This window comes from Daphnia pulicaria, chromosome 6 (genome assembly GCF_021234035.1).
Source record: "Daphnia pulicaria isolate SC F1-1A chromosome 6, SC_F0-13Bv2, whole genome shotgun sequence".
Classification (NCBI taxonomy): domain Eukaryota; kingdom Metazoa; phylum Arthropoda; class Branchiopoda; order Diplostraca; family Daphniidae; genus Daphnia; species Daphnia pulicaria.
Window position 1 is genome coordinate 8574914 of NC_060918.1, and position 13600 is coordinate 8588513.

General features: G+C 44.7%; 1 long non-coding RNA gene across 1 annotated transcript; it reads right to left on the bottom strand.

Moving 5' to 3' along the window:
- Positions 1-8433: 8433 nt before the first annotated feature.
- LOC124343109 lies at positions 8434-12706 on the bottom strand. Its single transcript, XR_006919168.1, has 3 exons — positions 12693-12706; positions 12018-12019; positions 8434-8570 (listed from the first exon to the last, which is right to left on the bottom strand). It is a non-coding gene; the product is annotated as an uncharacterized LOC124343109 (long non-coding RNA).
- Between the last annotated feature and the right edge of the window lie 894 nt (positions 12707-13600).

Below are 13600 nucleotides of genomic sequence, written 5' to 3' on the forward strand. Positions count from 1 at the left end.
GATGAGAAGCTGAAGACCCTGATGGACGCCCGCGTAGGCGAAAATTTGTCGGAAGAAGAGAGGAGTGCCGTTTTCGAGCTCTTGAGCAAATATCTTCGGTGTTTCCCCTCATCAGATGGCGAACTTGGATTTACAAACATGGCGGAGCATTTCATCGACACTGGCGACGCTCAACCAATCAGCTGCGTCCCGTATCGCGTGTCAGCTATGGAACGAAGGATCATAATCGAAAAAGTCGCCGATATGCTGAAACAAGGTATCATTCGTCCGTCATTTAGTCCGTGGGCAGCACCGGTAGTGCTGGTTAAAAAGAAATCGGGTGAATTTAGGTTCTGCATCGACTTTAGACGTTTAAACGCGGTGACGAAAAGAGACGTTTACCCTTTACCCCGATTGGATGACGTTTTTGATCGTCTTGCTGGTGCGAAATATTTTTCGAGTTTAGATTTAATGAGTGGCTATTGGCAGGTACCCGTTGCCTCCGCTGATACGTGTAAAACAGCGTTTGTCACTCCAGATGGATTGTATGAGTTTGTTCGTTTGCCGTTTGGACTGAATAATGCACCGTCCACTTTTCAACGTCTGATGGATCGAGTGTTAGCTCGCCTGAAATGGCAAATGTGTCTCGTGTATTTAGACGATGTGTTAGTTTTTGGAAGGACGTTCGACGAACATCAGAAAAGACTTGAGTGTGTGCTAATGGCTTTGGTGGAAGCCGGATTAACTTTAAACGTGTCTAAATGTATTTTTGCGACCAACAGAATTTTTCATTTAGGTCACACCATCGACGAGTACGGAATCCGGCCAGACTCTGAAAAAATTAGTGCTTTAGTTAACTTTAAAATTAATAACGTTAAAACGTTGAGAGCTTTTTTAGGCCTCGCATCTTTTTATCGTCGTTTCGTTCCAGATTTCGCTACAATAGCACATCCGCTGCACAGGCTCCTGAAAAAGAATTCCGTATGGAGCTGGACGGAAGCCCAAGAGTCGGCAAAAGCTGCGTTAATTGGCCGCTTGGTGTCTTCCCCTGTACTGGCGCACTTTGACCAAAACATCGATGTAGTTGTACAAACAGACGCCAGCCTGGTGGGCCTTGGGGCCGTCCTAATGCAAGATGCCGGTGATGGACCACGTCCAGTCGCGTTCATCAGCCGAAAACTTACAGACGCGGAAAGCAAGTATCATGCTAATGAACTAGAGTGTTTGGCAATTGTATGGGCATTAAAAAAATTACGTTCGTATGTGTATGGTAGACGATTCTCTGTCTGTACAGATAGCTCAGCTGTTCGATGGCTATGGTCTAAAAAAGAGGTTACTGGCAAGTTCGCCAGATGGATTTTGGCTTTGCAAGAGTACGATTTTGAAATTCGCCACATAAAAGGAGTTAATAATTTGGTGGCTGATGCCCTATCGCGAAACCCTGATGAATCCGGTATTGGAACCAGTGGCTCCGCGATCGGACATGTAGTGTGTGTACTTGACAGTAGATGGCCTGTGGGCATGAATAATACAGAATTGGCATTCCAACAGCAGCTGGATAGCCAATTGCGTCCCATTATCACCTGTCTTAATTCAAAAGTACCGGGTAAAATTGCAGAACAGTTTAAAATTCACGGGAAAATTTTGTATAGGAAAAATCCCACCCAAGGGCGTAAATTTTTGCTTTGTGTCCCGTCAATTTTAAGGAGAAAGATAATAGAATTGTCTCATGATGACCCCTCCTCTAGCCATATGGGAATAGACAAAACAATTGCAAGAGTGTCTGAACGTTATTGGTGGCCGAAGTTTCGGTCAAGTGTCCGTAAATATGTCATGTCTTGTAATTATTGCCAATTTCATAAATGTATCCCCGGATTACCCGCTGGTCAACTCCAGCCCATACCACCGCCAGATCGACCATTTCACACCGTCGGCATGGATCATCTCGGGCCATTTCAGGCAACGTCAGAAGGCAAGAAGCATATTATTATGGCTATCGACTATCTAACGAAGTATGTAGAAGCAGCCGCAGTGGCCGACACGTCAACAGAATTGGTTGTGGATTTTGTGAGAAACCAAATCAACTTTCGCCATGGTGGAACAACGCGAATAATCAGTGATCAAGGAACTGCCTTCTCCTCCCACCTGATGGAAGAAAAAGTCAACGAATGGAAGACCCAGCACGTTTTTGCAACCGCAGAGCATCCGCAAACATCTGGACTCGTTGAGCGAGTCAACCGGACGATGACCCTTGCGCTAGCTGCCTATGTCAATACTGACCATGATGACTGGGATCGCCATTTGCCAGCAGCAATCTTCGCCATCAACACGGCAAGGCAAAGTACAACCGAGATATCGCCGTTCCAGTTGGTGTATGGCCGCTTGCCCTTCACTGCCCTAGAGAACGAGTTTCCGTGGCCAGAAGAACGACCAGAATCATTCGACGTCTTTCTGTCTCGAGTCAAGGAGCTGAGAGAGGCGGCCCGATTGAAGATAGTGAAAAAACAAGAGAAAGTGAAGCGCCTGGTGGATCTTCGACGCAGAGTAGTGAAGGATCTCTGCCCTGGAGAGTTGGTGCTCGTTCGTAGAAAGTTAAAGAAGAAAGGCAAAACTAAGAAGTTATTACCAAAGTACGTTGGTCCTTATCAAGTCGTTAAAAAGGTGTGCCCGACTACATATTTGGTTGAAGACCTGCCGGCCCGGCGAAAAAAGAAGAAGTTTCGTCGTTTTAACGCGCATGTCGTCCAAATACGTAAATTCCACCCGAGAGAAGATCCTGAATGGGACGATTGGCCAGACGAACCGGATGATCGGATGCCGGACGAGCAAGATGACAGCTTTGTTCAGCAAGCCGCTGAAGAAGATGATGTGGTGACACCATCCCCCGCTAGTTCAACAATCGATCCGCCGAATGAAGTCGTGGCGCCACCTCCTCCAACGACAACGAGAGCCGGAAGAAAAGTAGTTCGTCCGGGCTGGATGAAGAATTTCGTTGCATGATTTGTGTATATCTCCCTCCTCCCCTTGTCAACGACTATTTTTCGCTAGTTTGTGTTGAGTACGTTTTGTCCAGTTTACTTTCTTTATCTTTTATCCCGTCCCATCTTAAGTTTTTTTTTGGGTTGGACAGAATCAGGGAAAGGAAAGGATTAGTTTAAGTCCCCTCTTATTTATTTATTTTTTTTGTTGTTGTCCCAAGTGTAGTTTCGATTTGACAAGTTCCAAAGTTTGCGCTCGTCATGCTAAGTTTTATTCTTTTGTTGATTGTTTGTTTCCCTTGTATATATTTGCCAAATCGAGTCAGGAAGGGCCGAATGTTGCAGACGGCCCCGTCTGTCTCCTTACTCCATCTATGAACCCCTTTCTGTACTGTATGGGTGCCCTGAGGGCCCTTGTGATTGTCATTGTGACCGCCAGTGGGCGCGACTGTCATGTGACGGCCGGCACACGAAAGAGCAGTCAGAAGATCTAGTGTAGTAGTTGAGACAAGTGTGTGTCTCTGTAAGACTTACTGTCGTAAGCAAGTTGAGAGAGAGCTTTGGCTAGACACCTGGCTCACTCGCGTGTATCGTGTTTCGTGTAAGTAAAATATATTCGTGTAAGCATCCCCTAGTTTATTTGTCGCGTGTTTCCCTTATTCGAGTAACGTAACAATCTGACCAGTCGAACCCGCTCGTCGGCTGAGTAGATTACAACAAGTAGAAGGTAAAAATTAAGCACAAACAACCTACGCGATTCTCGACCAGGGCAGCGAAGCTACTCTCATATCGCGAAAATTAGCGGATTTTCCAAAACTACAAGGTCCTTCGGCCAAAATTTGCTTAGGCTCGTTTAACTACTCAGTGTTAATGGATTCAAACATCGTGACATTTAAACTCAAATCATTCGACGTTCGCGAAGCGTTTGTTTTCCCCAACATAATACTTTCTTAACGCAAAATAAACTGGCCTGACATCAAGAAACGATGGAAACATTTGGCCGAAATCGACTTGCCTGCCATATTTTCTTCGAAAGTGAAAATTCCTGTGGGAATGAACATGTTACCAGCTCTTCGAACGCTTACCACTGCCGATGGTGAAACCGGCCCTACCGCTTTGCAAACGTGCTTTAACTGGGCTGTAGTGGGCAAAATACCGTTGTGTCTTGTCGCCGGACCGAGCAACAAAAGCAGAGTAAACTTAGGTTTCGTCCGGCAAGAAACCTTTCTATCAGAAGTAGTTGACTGTTTCCAATCAACTGAAACCTTTGGCGTTATGGCAAAAGCCGCGAACACGAACACAGCGACCAACGGAGACGAACAGATGTTGAGCATCTTACAGCTATCGATAAAATCATCCCAAAAAACAGAGGATAGGCAGTTTCCCGTTTCTGTGGCCTCGAGCGCCGAATGTTAGAGCCACATATGCACGAAACCGCCGCAAAACACGTAGCCATTGTCGAGAATCTTTTATCGCCAGGAACCGTGGTCACCGTCAGCTGGTTGGACATAAACAAGCCGGAAGGTATGATTTTGTACCTACCTCCCTGCTACGTCGTTAACCCGAATGGGATGACCTGGTAATGTCGCCCCCTCCCCCAAAAACATAGATACGCCAGTTGGTCTCAGTATTTGGACGAGAATACACCCGTATCTCTCATCTAATTTATTTTACTTCATTCCACCGTACAAACCCGCAAAAATTCGAGTTGTCTTCGACTGCACTGTGCTTTACAGAGGTGTTTCACTTAACCACTTTGTTTTGCGTGGCCCGCCGCTCATCCCGTTGCTAGTCGGCGTCCTTCTCCGCGCTCATCAGTTTCTCGTCGCACTCACCGCTGACATCACTACGTTTTACCACAGAGTTGGTGTGGCCGAAAACATTAGTCCTTATACAAGCGATTTGTCTACCGCAATTTTGGCAGTAACGCACCGATCACAACCTTCTAATCCACAACCTAGTATTAGGAGCTGTTTGTTCCTCCTCTGGTGCAATATTTACTGTACAGCATGCAGTCAACACAATCGTACAATTTCCACAGGTCACTTCGCGACTTATTCGAAACTAACGACGAAGCAATAAAATTCGCAAAACAAGTTTCGCAGTCGTCCGCCGGATTTAGTCTGACAAGCTTCGCAACGTCATTCCGGCAAGTCTTGGCCACCATCCCAGAAATTCAGCGAGCTTCACACACCGGTGACTTGAATAAAGACACGCTACATGTGGAATATCTTTTCGGTATGGTGTGGGATCTTAACTTAGACTCTTATGGCATCAAGATAAAATCGATGCCAACGGTTACTACCAAACGAGAATTGTTGTCCGTAATTTCTCTCATGTTCGATCCTCTCGGCATTTGTCTTTCAGCCATTCCCGGCGCAAAACTGTATTTCAACACACGCAAAAACTGGCGAAAGCTACACTGGTGGGTGGGACCAGCCTTTGCCAATCGAAATTTTGTAAAAGTGGCAGCAATTGACCACCAGCTTCGAAAAATTGCTTCTTTCTGTTAAAAGATGCTTCCGACCCGCCGACTTTTCCCTCGTAGGCTCCGATTTTGTGTTAGTGATTTTTGCCGATGCTTTGCCCGTCGCCTTTGGAGCGTTCGCCTACTTACGCGTACGCTACGGCGATAAATTCATGTCAGCTTCGTCATGGCCAAAGGTCGCCTTGTCCCCCCCCCCTCAAGCCGACAACCATCCCTCGACTGGAGTTGAAAGCGGCAGTTTTAGCCGCAAACCTGTCCCTAATCGTGAAACAGGAGCTTCGACTTTTGTTTTCCTCAGTTGAGTTTCACTCGAACTAACAAATTGTTTTATATCAGCTTCACACCTCTCACCCCGGTCGCCCATTATCAATCAATCCGGCCTAATATGAATCATTCCAAAAGACTTTGGGCCAAATTGCCGCTGAATTTGAGGATCAGATGTTCTATTCAACGTGTCGTAGACTCCGCCACCATTCGATCGGCAAAGCATTAAGACTAAAGAAATAAAGGTGGTCAACGTGCAACAGCTGCACGTTGCTACAAGTTCTTGCCGACCGTTGTCATCCGCTTTGTCTAAACTCAACACCTGAAACATTCAACTTAACACTCTCAAACGAGAAGCTGCTCCTCTGCTGCGCTGTGACTCCACGTTGAATGGTAATTGCCCTATTCTGGTGTGGAACACACGTTGAATGTTGTTCGTGAGCAGTTTTACCTCCCACAATGGCGCAGGGCCATCCGGCGTACACTTGCACAGTGTACCAAATGCAAGATGCTGCGTTCTATGCCTCAGGCGCCACGAATGGCTAGCTGGCCGAAGGAACGTCTCGTGCACTCCTTGCGCGTCTTCACTAATGTGGACCTCGACTGCTTCGGACCCTCTAAAATTGTGATTGGAAGGCGATGAGTGAAGCGGTGGGGACTACTGATAACGTACCTCCCGAGCCGTACATTTAAAAGTGTTGGACACGATGGACGCCGATTCGTTCATCATGGCTTCATCTCCTTGCGAGGTCACCCTAGGGTAATTTACAGTGACAACGGCACCAATATCACGGCGAGGAAACGGAACTCAGGCAAGAGATTGAAAATCTCAATTCGACGCCGGTGGCAGCAGAATTTATCGACCTCGGGATCACTTGGAAATTCTCCCCACCGTCTGCGCCGCATTTTGGTGGTATTTGGGAGCGTCTGATGAATAGCAGAAGGGGCGATTGACTGATAGGGAGCGTTACGAAAGTGTTGCCCAGAGGCGACGAAGTTGGTGTCCACACGGCAACCGTGAAAACTAAACGTTCTGAACTAACTCACCCGGTTGTCAAACTTTGATTTTTTTCAGGTTCTCGCGAGTAATTCCATCGTCTGCCGGCCCGTACTGTGGTGAACCGGAACCAGGAGGCGAGTTGGCGGGCAAAACGCAGGGAGAAATTGGAAAGAGCAGACGACGACAGATCATTCACGTGTAAAAGGATTCAGAGTCGAGAATGTAATTTTTCGTGACTGTCTTTCTCAAGCAATAAAATCTGGAAATTCCGCCTCTTCAACCCGTATTGGTCATTATTACTTTCTCAGGCAGAGTAGCCATATTTTACAAGTCTAGCTGTCACTCGAATTTTTATTCCAAGAGGCTCTAGTGCTGCAATTATGATTAAAGGGATGATATATACATAGGTGTTGGCATCAGTTTTATCTTAGAGGGAAAGACAAGTCTTTGTCTTCTTTTTTTGAAGGCTCTTTATTATTGCAAGTCTTTGATTCAATGAACAGTTATTCTTCTTGATGCACTAAAGTAGCCAGTGTCCCATTGGCTTAGCTAACTCCTCAGAAAAAAATGAAGCCGTTGGAAAGCAGAAGCAGCAACATTAGATAATTCCACTGACAACTTCTTTTTTATGGCAAGATTGACAGGAGACACTATTTCTTTCCACTTTTGGGAGGGTCACTGTACAATTCTTCATCTATCTTTACCTTTTTGTGGATTTGTGGAGCATGTGGATTCCTTTCTTCTTCCCAAAGCAACTCTTCTTCTCCCTGTTATAACAATAATAGCTGTCTCATCTCTTGCCTTTTTCGCTCTGGTCATGTTTCTGCAGTCTCTTATTTTAAGTGTGTCAATTTCACACAACAAGCATTCTTATTCTTGTCCATCTTCTCTGAGTTTGGGAGGACCAGAAGATTCTTTGAAACTTCCTCTTCCTCCATGAAATTTGTTGATCCTGGCTCTCTTTACTTGATGGAGGTACTTTCCTCCATCTGAACGGTTGTCAACGGGATAAAACGATGGTTTCGATTTATCTGTGTTTGACCGTACTCTGGCTTAAGGCTCAGGATGGGAAGATGTAATGATGTTGATGATGTGCAGTTCTGCAATGGGCTGCCAATTTTGTGTAGCTTGTTGGTAAAAGCCAGGACTCCATTGATGTGACACAAGTTTTTTCCAGGATCATGTTTGAAGGTATATAAGCTTGTCAGACAGTTGGCTGTGAGATCAGCCGCAGAGGATGCATACTGGGTCAAAATCCAGCCTAATTTCTCTTCCAGTTGCTAAACCATAAATGTTTTTCTTTTGACTGGGTTCGTTATAGTTTCTACTTGTTACGTCTCTTTTCTTTCATCTCTTTTCTTCCATCGGTCAATTGAGTCTGAGAAGAAAGGGGAAAGAAAAAAATTATTGAGAAAAGCAGAGCAAGGCTAAGAGTGTATAAAAATGCAGGATATATAATCTTGACTGTGAGCGTGAAGTGAAAGACAGGAGAAACAACGACGTACTAAGAGTTTGATATCATGCTGAAGCCGGCTGGAACTAAACCGCTTGGCAGCGCTGAGCGGTGGTAGGGCAGTTTTACTTTTTGTGTTTACAACATTAGTAGAAGTTAGCTACTGTAGCAAAGTTTTATTGAATTTTCAACATAGCTTCAGTGAATTTATTTTATGAAGAAGTGAATTTATGTTCTCGAAATGCATATTTGAATCTTTATTTCCCTTCCCAGTTCCCACTGCTTTGCAAAACTGCCCTACCACCGCACAGCGCCGCCAAGCGGTTTAGTTCCAGCCAGGCTTCAGCATGATATCAGATTTTGGTCTGTTAGCCTATTCCGTTGTTTCTCCTGTCATTCTTCTTCATGCTGTGAGTTTGAGTGTGTTGACAACTAGCAAACTATGTAAAGGCCTTATGCATTCAAAAAAAGAAGCTTGAGTGTGTTCACTCCAAGCATACTATGTTACGGTCTCAAAAAATAGAATATGAGTAGCATGCGATCACTGTTCTAATTCAATCACTTGAAACAACCCATGCGGGTTTTTTATTTACCTCAGCTAGTCGTGCTTTGTGCTGGTTGTGATTTTCTTCCAAAACTCGTCGACCGATTCGTGAAAAAAATTACAGAGAAGATTGAAATATTCCAATCCAGTCTTGATGCTTACGCTCCTCCGTGGTCTCCTGAGCCACCGTCTACCACTTCGGCTTTCAATGAGTACGCTCCGTAAGAGATCATGTCTTTCATTGCCTTTTGTCCAACACTTCACCTTCCATTCAATGCCTACGCACTTGCACAAAGAAATTTACACCATTTTCGCTCTGTCTCCCATGACATGTATCCAGAATATATAAAGCTTGCTTTTATTACACAACTTAAAAATCGAGTTTTCAATCCTCAGGCTGACAAAAATTGCCATCCTATTTCTCTCCTTTCTTTCCTCTTTAAGTTTTTTGAACGTGCAGCTACTCTTCAACTTAAAAAAAAATCTTGAAAGTAACTCTTTGCATCTGTAAAATCCACCTATCATTCACTCCGCTGAAACTGCTCTAGTGAGTTCTCTATGAAGTTCATTATGACATTTTCCCCTCTATCGATGATGAAGACGCGGTAATTCTTGTTCTCCTTGATCAAACTGCTGCTTTTGATACTGTTGATCACGTCATCTTACTTCAACAACGTCTGTCTACCAACTTTGGCATTTCTGCCATATGTCTTTATTTTACTGAACCTTTTAAATTATCCTTCCTTGGATCACGTAAGATTAAAATCATCTAATTTGTAAACTGCCATGGAAATAAATTGCTACATATGGTTACATTTCATTCTGCACAGTAATTGAAAATACTCCGAAACAATAATATAATTTTCTACATGTAATCTTCTACATAAGGAAAAAAGGTTTTTTTGTAAATCTTCTCTCAGCAAAACATAATTTGTTTATGGGGAAAACTTATTCCATGGGAATTCATGCCACCCACCACTACGATTTTCTTTCATCCGTTTGGCACTCTTTAGCCCATTAAATTTCTGACATCTCCGATCTTTGAATTTCTGACATCTCTTATCTTTGAATTTCAGACATCTCTAACCAGGGCGTTTCTGGTCCGGCTCAATCAGGGGTCGACCCTCAAGATCGAGAAGCGCTCAAACGGAATTGAAACTGAATTAATTTTAAGCGGCGTGTCGGAAAGGACCTCTGGCCACGAGGAATAAAACTACTAACGCTTTATTATTTATTCCATTTATTTTGAACACGCAACTGCCTGGCTGGTCAGCTCTGACCGGTGACTTTTCTGTCTCGTCGGCATCCAGGGGATTTGATGATTTGCTTCCACCTGGGGGGGACTGGTGAGACTTAGGAGTCCCGACAGTTCGCGATCAAAGGTTCTCGTGTAGACTTTGATGCTTTGATGCATAGCTTTGACAACATAAACCCTCGATAAAAGAAGAGACAATTGACATTTTGTGAAAAGTGATTCAATTCTGTAGGTAGGATTTTTAGAAAATCGGTTAAGTCTGGGGACTTTGGCTGATTTTTTTTCTCTTATGTCTGCGGGCCTGCGACCGCCAGACCCTACTGAAAAGACATCAGAAATATTTGTCACCACGGTCTAAAAAGGGGTTATGTAAAAAGCCGATTTTCATCGAGTTCCCAAAAATTGAATTTTCGACGGAGAACTTGCTTTAATTTGGGAACACGCTGAGGAGGCTTATCAAAAATTGGCTACTTTGCCGCTCTCTAAATAGGGAACAAATAACCCTACAGAGACGCAAAAAGTGAAAAATAAAGAGCTTCGTTAGATATTTGCCATTTTAAAATTTTGAAGCTGATCTACGTCCGGCTCGGGATAATTCTACACTTGCTCTCTCTCTGATCTAAAGCACCCGGCTTTGCAGGCTTTTCAGCAACAACGCCATCTTCTGCAAAAAGAGTTCCTGGATCTTCGTCTGTTGTTGGAGAGTTAACAACTTCTTTCATTAGATTCAGAGAAGCCGGCTCGATCAAAGATGAAGTGTTGTGATTTAGATCCGTTGATGCTATAAATGGTGTCTTTGTGCACATCAACAAGACGATGATGTTCATCGGACGTTCCGTCTTTAATGATTTTGATAACTCGCGACAGCTGCCTCAAGAAACGATAGGTCTTCTGTGTTGCACTCTAGCCAACACAGATGCAGCGTAGGCTGCATAGGAATATGGCCGAAGGCAATAACCCAAACACGCACAAATCAGAAAGGTTGGGCCGTTTGTTGTGATAAGCCTCGAAGGAGGTGACCGGAAAAGAGGCCTTGCAGATGTTCCGATTCAAAGATTAGACTTTAAAGTTGGCCACCTCAGCCCATACATAGAGTAGAAGTCTACAGTCCTTAATGAGGTCAGTGGTTCCAGTGTCAAATTCCTTCCCCCTCCCCCCACGACTCAGACTGGACTGGGCTGTCATGAAGGCAGCTGCGAGTACCTTCGGTAACAGTCCTAATTCATCTTTCCGAAAACGCCTGGATTTGTCACGGATCCCCTTTCGTATTAACTATTCCGCGAAAACGTTGCCAAAACTTCCCCCTCTCCGCCTCCATCTGTCCTCAATGTGCGGACAAGAATGCCGGTTTATTCCTTATGACCTTGATGAGCTTCATGAACTTAGAAGCTGCCTCTGACTGGTATTTGATAAAATATATGAATCTCCGTCCACTATAATTGTTTATAAATCGAACGAAATTTGGCGAAGTCCTCTCCATCGGGCCGCAGAGGTCGTTGTAACCTTAATTTATTTTATAAACTTTTCTTCCAAACTTATTAAAAGAAAGTAAATTAAAAAAAGATGAATCAGCTAACCTGTGTATGCCTCTCAAATGCAACCTACTGGGTTGGTGCTTTTCATACCCACATCAAGTGCACGGTTAAGTTGGAACGACAGTGTTGGAAAGATCCAGCTAGTCCTTCGGCTGCTCCACTGGAAGCCATCTTAATTTTGTGTTGTAACTGAGATGGACTAGACGTCAATGCCAAGTTGAAAGACCCGGCGAGATGGATATTATGGATGAAGGGAGAGCTACACTCTGTTTAGCTTCTATATCATTGCGTGGAACCATAGCAATGAGGTAAAGGGTCGTCATAACACGCTCTCCAAACATTTGACAGTTGCCACTTGAAGATGAGAAGTGAACGTTTGTTCCTGTTAAGGTTACAATCGATCCTAGATCCATAGCGGGGGTGATCGAAAATAGGATTTTTCCGAGACCAAGAACGTAGAGAACTCCTTTGATTGTGTCTGATTTCTTTGCTCCGTGAGTTGTGGTGATTCGTATTTGGACGTCTCCGGAGCCTTTTACTGCATAGCTTGAGTAACCTATTCCCTAAACGGCCAAAGATCCATCGGGCACATTGACGAAATTGGTCAGCCATTCCCTCTTGTCTGCCATATGTTGGGTGGCGTGTGAGTCGGCAAACCAGTCACCGTTGCTTCTTGTATCAAAGCGGGGAGTGGTTTATACTAGATTATAAAAATACTGGTTCACTAGAGCGATGTTAATGACTATGGTTATAATTATTTTGGCCCATGCTCCTTCTTAACTCGCTTGGCCATCTGCTTTCTCTCTCTATCGGTTCGGTCGTTACACGCTTGAAGAGGGACACGACAGACATACAGGGATCAAAACAATCAAACCAAAACAAATTCTCACACATCTGTAATTTCCAACATATTATTTAACAGAAAAATGTCTAGGAAAGTGTGGCCTGAGATGAACTACTTCAAGCCGTCGTGCTTGTTCCTCGTCTTTCTCTCTCTTTCTCTCTTTATTAGAGGTAATGCATTATTGACATGTTTTGTGTGCTCTTATTAATTGATGTTTCACCCCACTTTGTTGCGTGTGTAGGAAGGGTAAATATGTGGTGGTGGTGGTGGTGGAGGCGGTGGTGATGCAGTTCGTGTAAAAATTGATAATTGTATTATTGAGTCTATTCCAAAATTTACAGGTGGTCCAGACGAAACGCCAGATGAATTCGTTGCCAGAGTGGTTGCATTGGCGACGACGGAAGGATGGGACGATGGCCAGAGGATTCAGGTCGCTGTTCGACGATTAGGCCCAACCGTAGCAGATTGGCCCGTTCGTGTTGGCAATACACACGCAGCATGGAACAACTGGTCAGCAGCATTCAGGACGGCGTTCGCAACAAAGATCTCTTTCACCGACTGGACGAGCACGATGGTGGCCAGAGTACAACAGCCAGGTGAATCTGTTATGCAATACGCAATGGCCAAAGAAAAGCTGTTGGCTATGGCTCCTGTCGCGTTGACCGACCAGCAAAAAGTGCAAGCGCTCACTGAAGGCCTACGCTCATGGCAACATCAGGCGGCCGTTATGAGTACAAATCCAGCCAACGTCGCAGCATTCTACACGGCGTGCAATAATCTGCCTACTAGCTTGGCAGCACCAGCAGGGGAGACGCCCTAAAAATCGGCCGATCCAGTCGACCCATCAGCTGCACTAGAAGCTGTTGCAAACCGGTTGGTGAATGACTTGGCCTCCCGATTGGAAGAAATTGTCATTGGCAAGAGTGAAGGAGTCAGTGGCCGACCTCGTATGGGTGAGACAGCTGGACGAGGACACGGCGGTGGAGGGCTGCGCCATCCGGCGCAGCCTTGCAAAAAAGTTGGACAAGTGTGTTGGACCTAGTGTAAATTTTCGCGGTTGGGACAACAGAACCGTTGAAATCGATTCATTTGTGAATATGTGTGTGACGTGGGAAGGTAGAAAAACCATGGTTGAACGAGTAGCAACAGTAAAACATCCTCCGTTTTCTGTCATACTGGGTGTAGACTGGATAATAGCCAGCAAGACGGATCTAATTGTACAAGAAGAAAAATTGGTGCCAGTTTCACAGCCGAAAACAG